Below are 11880 nucleotides of genomic sequence, written 5' to 3'. Positions count from 1 at the left end.
AAACAAAGTTGAAACCACTCGGGGTAGCACCCCGCATGCTAGTAAATTGAGGGCGCATTGAGGACAAACTTCTTGCGTGTGAAGGACGCACTCGTGCACAATTCACCACTACGCAGTGACATGCACAGAAGAACACACTCGCGCACCCCCAGCACACAACACACACCAGCACACGTGTACACTGGTGTCGCCGCCGGTTGAGATGGACGGCGAGGCAGCCAACAAGCGGAGGCGGCTCGAGCCAAAACCGCATCCGGCGAGCCTGGACTTCATCAGCAGCCTCCCTGATGACATGCTGCTCGTCATCATCGGCCTCCTCCCCACCAAATCTGCCGTGTGGACCGCCCTGCTCTCCCGGCGGTGGCGCCCCTCTGGCGCTGCGTCCCTCTCAACCTCACCGTCGACAGCTGCCTCTGCGACGGGGATTGCAAACGCATGGCCGCAGTCTCCAAGATCCTTTCATCGCACCCTGGGCCAGCCAGACGCCTTGACATCCGCATGTTCAGTACAAACTGCAAGGTCCAACCCAAGTTCGACGAGTGGTTCTTATCCCCCGCCCTAGATCAGCTCGAGGAGCTCAGCTTTGAAGCTGGATGATGTCGCTCTCTGCCGCCGTCCGCGCTCCGCCTCATGCCAACGCTGCGTCGCGCCAGCTTCAGCTCTTGCTATCTTCCCCAGATTAATGTCGCGCCCGCCCTTCTTCTCCCTCAACTCAAGAAGCTCGACCTCTTCGACATTGTCATCTCGAAGAAGGCTAGGGAGCACCTGCTCCGCAGCTGTACTGCGCTCGAGTACCTTCGTCTTGAGAAGATCCACGGGTTCATTAGCCTCCACATCGCCTTGACGAATCTCCGATGGATTTATGTGTATTGCTGGCCCCGCAACAAGACATCAATTGGGAAGAGATCACTCCAGCTATTCCATGTGATGGTCATTGAGAATGCGCCTTTCCTTGAGAGATTGCTTGTATCGGATCTAGAAGGTCCAACAAAAATCAGGGTCATTGATGCGCCAAAATTGACAGCGTTGGTGTACTCGTCTGCCAAATTCTCCGAACTCTTTATTGGATCCGTAATCGTTCAAGTACAGCACTCATCTTCTTCTCCATCTTCTTGAAATTCACATTTTTAAATTTCTTCTTGATGTATTTACGACCGTCTTCCAGAAAATGTTTCCCACAAGCTTGACCCAGTCCATGCGCACAGTGAAGATCTTAGCACTAAAATCTATCGGCCCCAATCTGGATCAAGTTGTTGGATTCTTTACATGCTTTCTGTGCACGGAGAAGCTACTCATCGAGGTGAAACTTCTTTCCTATAAGTAAACGGTAATCACAACGTAGCTCAATTTTTTCGTAATTTTCCCAAATTACGATGACAAGTGTAGTGTTCAAAACTGCATCTACGCACTGCACCAAAAGAAATGTTTTTAGTATTTTTTCTCACATGATCACCTGCATCGTTTTTATGCTGTACTACTATAGTAGCCTAGGCTAGTCATAGTGGAAAGTAACTTAGACTACTCCAGTAACTCTATGGTTACCCTAAGAGCAAGTACTACCTTTGTCCTGGTTTACTCTTCCAATTTTGTAGTATCAAAATTTGACCATAGATTTAATTGACAAAATGTTAATGCATGTCACTAAGAACTATATTGTTGGATTTGTATTTGAACATAATTTCAAATGGTGTAATTTTTAGTGACATGCATTGGCATTTTCTTAGGTAAATCTATGGTCAAAATTTTATACTAAATATGAGGTAGTATTCCCTCTGTCCCAAAATTCTTATCTTACATTTGTTTAGATAAGGATGTATCTAACACTAAAATGTAACTAGATACATCCGTATTTAGACAAATTTAAGACAAGAATTTTGGGACAGAGGGAGTACAAAAGTGGTCTATGTAGGCCAAAACATGTGCCAAATTCACTTTTGATGCATTTGGCATCGATGCCCCTCCATTGCTCACCTGGTGCCCCAATCTGGATCACCTACTTTGCTTCGGTGCCAAATTAACTCACGCAATGAAAAAACACTACGTGGGAGAGAGAGAGGACTAAGGCAATAAAAAACACTTGTTTGGGAGAGTGAGAGGCTGGTGTAGTTGGTTTGATTGATTTGTTTATACATGTGGGTCTGTGTGCACAGCGGTGCCAACGCTCTCACATCGCGAGAGCGGTCCCAAAATCTTTTGATTTGACATCGATGCGTATTATGTGGCAAACTTTTGCAAGATATGGCATCGGCCACATAGTGGAAGGCAACAAATTCCCAAGATCTTCACGTGCTCCTAGTTAAATGAGAGGAAACAGAAAGAGAGAGAGATGGCGAGAGAGAGTGAAAAAATATCACTAGCCACCCAACCCTATCATATGAGCAAATGATATTGGTACCTCTTGATGACACGTCAATCTTATGCAGCCAGCTGCTCTAATATGTTCTCTTCTTTTGCAGATAAAAAAAGACCCGAAATTGAAAAATGTGCTGCACTATAACAATCTCATCGAATGCCTTGATCTCCATCTTACAGAAATTGATTTGACGACTACTGAGGCAGCACATCTGAGATTAAATTGGCCAGGTTCTTTGTTCTGGAGGCAAGTGTGCCCAAGGTAATGAGGTTTGGTGTTCTCTGGCGCAACAATGAATGGCGTGCTGATCACCGCAAGCGTCCAAGCCTAAATGACAAAGTCTCCGCAGAAGCTGAATTTGTTTTTGAAACATCAAGTGGCCGGAGAATCGAAAACTTATTTGCCCATTAGTGACTTGTAAGGGCGGTGGATTTTAGTTTGTTCGATAATGATGCATCCACCTAAAGTAACGAAAGTTTCTTACGTAAACTTCCTAGTAATTCCCTTTTCGTAGGTGCAACATTACTCCTAACATTTGTAATGTCAGTTTGAAACTTGTAATATTGTCGTGTCCTATTCCTGCATTTACAAAATCCTACGAATCAAACAGGTCCTGAGTTGGTGATGATGTTGTGCCTCCCATCTTTCACCAATAGCCATTGGATCTAGATCTAACGCATAGAAACCAAGCTTCTCCATTTTTGCAAAAAGTTTCCCGCACTTGTTCCCTATTTAAAAACAACTCCTTGTCTCTCACAATCAGCCTTTTCTCCTCCCCACCACATCTAGAAGTCCGTGGAAAAATCTGGTGCGATGGCCGCTGCCGGAGCCGTCCACCCCCAATCTTGGTGTTCCGTGCAATGCACGGGCATCTACGCACGGGAAATTATGTCGAACAGGGCTAGTTGTAAGCAGGCTAGCTCTACAGCCATGATGATAGTGACTGCAGACGGTGAGGCTAACTATGGTATGCCGAACATGGTGCCTATACTCAGGTGTCCTCTCTGGTGCAGGGTCTTGTCACTTCACTGTGAGGAGCAACACGTAATAATTTGACCAACGGGTAGTATAGTGCTAGTACTCCTACTACTACATTGGTAGTACTACTACTAGTACTAGTAGCACCACCGTCTGGATTTAGGAGTACTACCACGTCCATCTGGATTTTAGTATTTGACTTGCAATATCTAGTAATGCATGTCACAAAAAATGTACTACTCCCTCTCTAAATAAATACATGGTGTTTTATTCCTATCGGCGAGAGAACTTAATGTTTTTTTTGCTAACTAGAGTATTAATAGGATTACATGCAATGAACTAAACACTGCATGTCATGTTTGGTAGTCTCAAGTCATTGAAAGCATGCACGACCCACATCTCTCATTGGTTGATATGTCACGAAATAAGAAACAAGGAGGGAGTTAATGCACCGTGCCTAAGTGTTTTGGGATTATTTGATTTTCGTAAGGTGACTTACACAACATTTTTGTTTACATGCATTAACATTTTATTAGTTAAATCAAAGGTCAAAACTTGGCGCAAAATGCAAAGGGACCAATAAACCAGTAAACATCAAACTTCTCTCGTTTGGCCTCAACTAGGGGTCCGGTGAGATGACTATACTGCACCGGCATGGAGGGGGACACAGCTTCATTGACTTACGACAACTGCCTTTGGGTGAATGACACGTGAACCCAGGGCGTGGCTGGCCCACCTATCATACAGCCAAAGGCAGGTGCAGTAGAGGTCCGAGGAGTAGTACGAAATCCTACGCACCTACGCACGCTAACCAAGGGCAAGAGTGATCACTCGAATCGCAGGATCAGTTGACTAGAAGCTCCATGGAGGCGATGAGCGCGAGCATCAGCCAGCTGTGCCAGATGGTCCACGACGCCGTCCTGCGGCCCGACACCAAGGAACGTCTCCAGGTAGTATTTCTTGAGGCCGCCAGGGCGAGGGGCCGCTTGGATGACAGCTTCGTCTCCTTGTTCGACGAGGTCCTCGTCGGTTTCCTCGACAAGTTCACCGTCGTCAAGAAGCTCGCGGACGACTTTGACGTAAGCCTCCAGCTGACGCGCCCAGGCTCTGCGATGCCCGCCACCCTCAACGGCCACTATGGTGACAACCTCTTCAATGCACTAGTGGACCTGCGACTGCCCGCCGTCGCGCCGGAGAATGTCCACCTCGAGGTCGCGCTTGCCGCGCAGCGCCTGGTGCAACAATACACCATCGACATAATCACCCACGTTTACACGCAAATCGTCCACAAGGACTACTACATGCAAGAGGAGGACGATAGGATGCTGGCCTTCTTGGACCGCTGGGTAACCTTGGACGACACTGTTCAAAAGCACGTTGAGCTCGCCGCCAACACCGCTACTCCTCACACGTCGGTTGGTGACCCGGCGCACTAGGGCGTGAGGATGTCGTTGATGGATCCGTATGTATTTTTATCTTTCTGTCAAATCCATGTAGTAGTATATGATACTATAGTAATTATCTTACCTTTCGCATCAACTTCATAATTCTCTTACGTACTCCATGCATGAATGGCGCCAGAACCAAACTTCTCATTACTCTAGGCAAAATCGTTATTTTCTATCTATCGGTCGCGCCATGGAGCAGAACCAAATTTTACAAGTTACGAGTTCAAAAGGAAAAGCCTGCCGTGTTCGTGTTGCACCCCCACACGGTTGGTCTAGCACGCCGCTAAAGCGAGAATGCGTGCGGTGTTGCATTTTCACTTACAAGTGGGACCGCAGTTGAGCAAACCGACTATCGGCAAACCCCCACCCCGCCCACCGTGCGATGGCTGAGAAAAAAGGAGGGAGAAGAGATGGCTATAGCATGGACTCTACGAAAATTGGTGTCGGATGGGACTCATGTGGGTGGCGTGTGCCGTACTGCTAGACGTGAATGCTAGTTATGGCCCATGCCACACCACTATATCGAGCCTATATCGAGGTACATAGATCAATTTTCCTGTAGTCCGTGCTCAACCCTCCTCTATCTCTCTTCTTAGCCAGCCAGTGGACGCGCGGAGCCCAGCGTCTATTTTCTCACATGCGGTCCCACATGTCAGTGAAAACGCAAGCGGACCCACTGAACCTGCACATCTTTCACCTCGACGTGCTGGTGATGAAAAACAAATCCAATAAAGATCTTAGGTGGCCGCTTTTGGAGTTACTCAAGAGTAGTAAGATTCTATTAACAGTTTAACCCAAGATGCACATCTCGTGGCTTCAACTACCACTCTATTTTCTTTCATGACACGACCTGGATGCTGGATGTCCCACGTGTCGTCAAAAGGAGGAAGAACCCGACCAAATCTTCGGTTGTGCTTTCGGATTAGACTAGTTGTGCTAACTTAAAAAATTTATTGTGTACTCCCTCCGTTCCAAAATACTTGACTTCCATTTGTCCAAAAATGGATGTACCTATATACTAAAACATGTCTAGATACATATATATTTAGACAAATAGAAGGCATGTATTATGCAACGGAGGGAGTAGAACGGATGCAAGTTTTTGTATTGGGAATAAGAGTACATCCATATATTGATAGAGCGCAATTTAGTAGATGTTCTATCACTTTTAGCTAGCACAGAGGCTAGAGATGAGATTAGTGCACTTGTTGATACTCCTACTAGAATAGAGGCTAGACATGAGACTAGATGCGAGGAAGCAACGTCTACTTCTTTACACTCGAAGAAGAAAGAAGCACGCAAGATCGAGCCTCCGCAGATCAACAATGAATGCATTGAGAAGGCACTAATCCAACTTACAGGAGTAGTAAAATGTATTCTTGTGGTTCTCGTTTTCTTTGGTCTTGCTTTTCTAGTCAAAATTATTATTGGAGTTCATGCAAAACGGAGGTCTGTTTGGGGTCGTGCGTTGGAGTTGGCCTGACAAGTGGGACCATAGTTAAGGAAACCGACTATCGGCAAACCCCCACCTTGCCCGCCGCGCGATGGCTGAAGTTAGAGAAACGGCGAGGTTGAAGAGATTGCTCTAGCACGGACTCCAAGAAATAATATGGTGTCAGATGGATGTCGTGGTGGTAGCGTGTGCCGTACTCCTGGACGTGAATGCTTGTTCTGGCCCATGCCACCCTACTACTCCTACTATATAGTACTAGTATCGAGGATTCGAGGTGCTCATTAACATATGGCTACAGTAAAAACACCCGCCCGACGCACAAAGCATGTGAAGCTAGTACAAATAGTGTACTACTATTTTTGATTGGCCTCATCCTATAACCTATTGCAATGCATGTACAATTATGTATTCAGAAAATATTTTTTGGCCTCGTGGAACCACTCACTCAGAGAAGCGACTCGAAAGCCATTCATAAATTTAGTAAGTTTATCACAGGCATATCATTTTATTGCATACAACAGGTCATCAACCCACATCGACAACGAGGATACATTATAAATACTAAAGTTTTCACCACACAACAAATAACAAGCAATGAAATGAACTTCAACTCAACCATTCCTCGGCGTTGGAAACGCTTGCTTTGAACCACAAGTGATTCTCTGGGACGGGTCATCCATTGTCGATCTGGAGACCAATGCAGGACTGATCATCCAGGATGAAGCGGCCTACTATATCAGTACCAGGGTAGGGAACCACCCAAATGTCCAAGGTATAGACACAGTTGCTTCTCATAAATGGTAGTAACGTTGTGTCAACAACAGTTGGATCGCCTTTCACCATCATTGGATAGTTTTGTCCAAGGAAGAGCGAGTTTTCTGCAAGACTATCAATTCGGTACCAGGGAGAAGGAGTTGGCGCTAGCACACTAGTATCCATACCGAATACCATGCAACGGGTGTTGGAATAGGTCCGGAGAGTGCGACCATGGGAGACTACACCTGCTTCCTTAGCAGTAACATCATCAGTGGGTTGTATACACACAAGAAGAGGTGATCCATCAGAATTACTTGCCAGGCGCCACAAAGTATATGGGCGCTGCTCGTCCTCATGCTCGTGATCATCACCATCGTCATCTCCCCCTTGGTTATAAAAATTTTCAAGTATGGGTGGTGGAATGTTCACAAGACCTTGGAAACACAAGAAGAAGGTTAATTAGTAAAGGGAAACTTGCTAACCGCATGCATGTGGATGAAACAATTATAATTACGGTGGAAGACAAACGTACCGAAAGCAAAAGGATTCCATGCAAAAACAGTGCCATGAGTGGTGGCAGCAAACACAAGGCCCTCGTATTGAATTGCATCATAGTACTCATCCGTGTACAGAAACTGATTTTTGAGCAATATCCATCGAGTCAAACCACCAAGGACGGCAACAAGCTTGTCGAAGATAGCAACAACTTCATAGTTGTTATAATTCCAGGAGCAGTTGGGAACTCGACAAATTGCTATCTTCCGTAGAAGACAGTCACCATGATCGTATTTGAACATGCGTACAATACTGGTGTGCTCAACCTGTGGGCAGTCTACTAAGATTTTTGGAAGTTGAAAGTGCAACTATTCCTAGGTGGTTTTGGTAATTCCTAACAACATATAGCTCATTGAGCTAATACTATTCCAAGACAAATATTTCAGGAAGGCTCAATGATTGGCATGGCATGGATGAGAAAAGTGGATCCCTCAAAATGCTAAGGATAAAAGGATTGGCTCAAGCTTCAAGCTCAAGACTCTTCATTTTATATTTTAGTGATCCAAGATCACATTGAGTCTATAGGAAAAGCCAATACTATCAAGGAGGGATGAGGTGTTGCTTAATGAGTTTCTTGCTTCATAGTGCTCAGTGATATGCTCCAAAACCCTCCACATATGACGTAAACCTAAAGTCCAACTCGGCCCCACCGATTCTTTCTATCCGGCGCCACCGAGTTTAGATGTCATAGCCACTGCCACAAACCCTAGGCAAATCGGTCTCACTGATAGGGATCTCGGTCTCGCCGAGATGGGATTGTAATCTCTCTGTTTCCCTTCATAATGTTTCGGTCTAACCGAGATGAGCGATTGGTCCCACCGAGATTGCAATGTAAACTCTCTGTTTCCTTTTCGTAACATTTCGGTCTCACCAAAATGAGCGAACCGGTCCCACCGAGTTTACCTGACCAACTCTCTGGTTAGCTTATTACCAAAATTGGTCTCACCGAGTTTGTGTAACCGGTCTCACCGAGATTACGTTATGCCCTAACCCTAACCATATCGGTCCTACCGAGTTGCATGTTGGTCCCACCGAAAACCCTAACGGTCACTAGGTTTACTAAATCGGTCTGACCGAGTTTGTTGATTCGGTCCCACCGAGATTGGTAAATTGTGTATAACGGTTAGATTTTGTGTGGAGGCTATATATACCCCTCCACCTCCTCTTCATTCATGGAGAGAGCCATCAGAACAAACCTACACTTCCAACTTACCATTTCTGAGAGAGAACCACCTACTCATGTGTTGAGGCCAAGATATTCCATTCCTACCATATGAATCTTGATCTCTAGCCTTCCCCAAGTTGCTTTCCACTCAAATCTTCTTTCCACCAAATCCAAATCCTATGAGAGAGAGAGAGTTGAGTGTTGGGGGACTATCATTTGAAGCACAAGAGCAAGGAGTTCATCATCAACACACCATTTGTTACTTCTTGGAGAGTGGTGTCTCCTAGATTGGCTAGGTGTCACTTGGGAGCCTCCGACAAGATTGTGGAGTTGAACCAAGGAGTTTGTAAGGGCAAGGAGATCGCCTACTTCGTGAAGATCTACCACTAGTGAGGCAAGTCCTTCGTGGGCGACGGCCATGGTGGGATAGACAAGGTTGCTTCTTCGTGGACCCTTCTTGGGTGGAGCCCTCCATGGACTCGTGCAACCGTTAACCTTCGTGGGTTGAAGTCTCCATCAACATGGATGTACGATAGCACCACCTATCGGAACCACGGCTTAAAAATCACCGTGTCTCCAAATTGCGTTTGAAATCTCCAAACCCTTCCCTTTACATTCTTGCAAGTTGCATGCTTTAATTTCCGCTGCTCATATACTCTTTGCATGCTTGCTTGAATTGTGTTAAGATTGCTTGACTTATGCTAAGTTTGCTCAAATCTTCCAAAGACTAAAATTAGGAAAAGGCATAGCTTTTATTTGGTCAAGTACTCTAATCACCCCCCTCTAGACATACTTCAAGATCCTACAAGTGGTATCAGAGCCTTGGTCTCCATTTGCTTTGATTTCCATAGCTTTTGTTGGTCATAGCCTTGGTTTCACAACCTAGGAGAGTATGGTGTCTAGCGAGGGAAACTACCACCGTAGAGGTCCTTACTTTGATGGTACTAATTTTGCTAGTTGGAAGCATAAGATGGAAATGCATATTCTCGGACATAACCCCGCCGTTTGGGCTATTGTGTGTATTGGCTTGCAAGGTGAATTCTTTGATGGGAGAGAACCAAACCATGAAGCTAGCGCGGAAGAGTTTAAAATGTTGTAATACAACGCTCAAGCATGTGATATCCTCTTCAACGGATTATGCCCCAAAGAATTCAACAAAATCAGCCGTCTTGAGAATGCAAAGGAAATTTGGGACACTTTGATTGATATGCACGAAGGTACCAACTCCGTCAAGGAATCCAAATTGGATGTGCTTCAAAGTCAACTTGACAAGTTCAAGATGAAGGATGGTGAAGGCGTCGCTGAAATGTACTCTAGGCTTGCTCTGATCACAAATGAGATTGCCGGCTTAGGAAGTGAAGAGATGACCAACAAATTCATCCTCAAGAAGATCCTAAGAGCCTTCGATGGAAAATATGATACCGTGTGCACATTGATCCAAATGATGCCAACCTACAAGAATCTCAAGCCAGCGGAGGTCATCGGAAGAATTTTTGCTCATGAGATGTCACTCAAGGATAAGGAGGAGCTGCACAACAAGTCAAGTGGTGCTTACAAAGCCTCATGTGAAGCTCCCACATCATCAAGTGATAAACAAAGCTTCAATGAAGAATTGAGTCTAATGGTGAAGAACTTCAACAAATTCTACAAGAGTAGAAGCAAAGAAAGAAGTTCCAAGTCAAGGTCCTACAATGACAAAAGATCTTCCAGTCGAGAGCGAAATTGCTACAACTGTGGAAGACCCGGACACTATTCCAATGAGTGTACAGCTCCCTACAAAAGAAGAGAAGATTCTCCCAAGAGAAGTAGAAGAGAAGAATCACCGCCAAGAGAGAGAAGGAGTAGAGATGATCGTTATGAACGAAGAACATCCCAGAGTAGCAAGGATTCGGAAAGGAAGGACAAGTCATCAAAGAGCTACACAAAACGAAGACATCAAGCTCATGCTGGTGAATGGGTATTTGGTTCCGACTCTGAACATCACTTCGAGAGAAGCTATCACTCCGACTCCGAACATACTCAAGATGAAGGTGTTGCCGGTCTAGCACTTGTGTCAACCAACTCCGACGACATATTTGATTCACCAAATGAAGGAATTGGAAGATGCTTCATGGCTAAAGGCCCAAAGGTAACACACCCCGAGTATGTTGATTTCAATAGTGATGAAGATGACTTGTTAGGTGATGATGATTTACTTGTTGACAACTCTAGTGATGAATACTATGATGAAACGTCAATTAATCATGCTAATCAAGATAAAACGAATGACGATGATAAGGAGAAGATTGAGCTTCTAACTAAAGAACTAAACACTCTTAAGTTAGCTCATGAAACTATCTTAGGGGATAATCGAGAACTTTTAAGGACTCATGAGAAGTTACGCTTTGAAAAGCTCAATCTTGAGCAAGAGCATGAGTTCTTAAAGGCAATCAATGATGATCTTCGCAAGAAAAGTTCTTCTTACATTGCCAAGTGTTTACTCTTATCTACTTACATGCCTCAAGTCAAGTCTAGTAACAAAAACAAGAAGGATTCTTCCTCTAGTAGTAACAATCATCATGTTAAATCCAATATTGTTGCTTCTAGTAGTTCTCTTGATTCCACTAATGATTCTCTTAGCCAAGTTACACTTGAGCAAGAAAATAGCTTATTGAAGGGAATCATAGAGAAAGGTGTTTATAAGAGCCTTGCCGGGAGTAAGCAATTCGAGGAAATTGTACGCAAGCAAGGAAAGCACCGGAAGAACCAAGGTGTTCGTTTTGAACGAAAGTTCAATGCCAATGGAGTTGAGTGGGAAGAAGATCAATACCCCAAGATGAAGTTTGTTCCTCAACGAGAGATGTATGATCCTACTTCATTCAAAGGGACACAAGCTCAAGATGAACTTCCACCACAAGACCACAAGCAAAAAGGCAAGGATGAGCTTCAAGAGGAGATTGATGCATTTGAAGAAGCTCCCAAGGCCTTGGTCAAGTGGATTCCCAAGACTACGTCAAGCTCTACTTCATCAAGTACAACTACAACTCCAAGGATTCCCATCAACATGGTGTGGATTCCAAATAAGAAGAACTAGAGAGTTCTTGAGGGTGACTCCGCCAACATTCTGCACTCATATCATGTTGGCAAGGACGAGTGCAATCAACTTCCACATCTTACACTATTTCAAGGAGTC

Source organism: Triticum aestivum, chromosome 3B, assembly GCF_018294505.1.
Source record: "Triticum aestivum cultivar Chinese Spring chromosome 3B, IWGSC CS RefSeq v2.1, whole genome shotgun sequence".
Lineage (NCBI taxonomy): Eukaryota > Viridiplantae > Streptophyta > Magnoliopsida > Poales > Poaceae > Triticum > Triticum aestivum.
Note: the sequence above shows the minus strand (reverse complement) of the source record.